This window comes from Tupaia chinensis, unplaced genomic scaffold, assembly GCF_000334495.1.
Source record: "Tupaia chinensis unplaced genomic scaffold, TupChi_1.0 Scaffold143049_1, whole genome shotgun sequence".
Taxonomy (NCBI): Eukaryota; Metazoa; Chordata; class Mammalia; order Scandentia; family Tupaiidae; genus Tupaia; species Tupaia belangeri.
This window is the reverse complement of record NW_006202893.1, coordinates 367-607: the sequence shown is the minus strand read 5'-3', so window position 1 is coordinate 607 and position 241 is coordinate 367. Positions and strand designations below refer to the sequence as shown.

Sequence of the window (241 nt, the reverse complement as noted above, 5' to 3'; positions counted from 1 at the left end):
GTGAACTCCATCTCATCCATGCCCTCGCCCGCGTACCTGTGCAGGAAGGACTTGCGCCAGAACATGGCCGTGAACTGCTCCGAGATGCGCTTGAACAGCTCCTGGATGGCCGTGCTGTTGCCAATGAAGGTGGCTGACATCTTGAGGCCACGAGGTGAGATGTCGCACACGGCCGTCTTGACGTTGTTGGGGATCCACTCCACGAAGTAGTTGCTGTCCTTGTTCTGCATGTTGAGCATCC

At 57.3% G+C, this 241-nt stretch overlaps 1 pseudogene; it reads right to left on the bottom strand.

Annotated features, from left to right (window-relative positions):
* Nucleotides 1-6: 6 nt before the first annotated feature.
* LOC102492257 (tubulin beta chain-like) overlaps nucleotides 7-241 on the bottom strand; it is a 596-nt pseudogene continuing 361 nt past the window's right edge.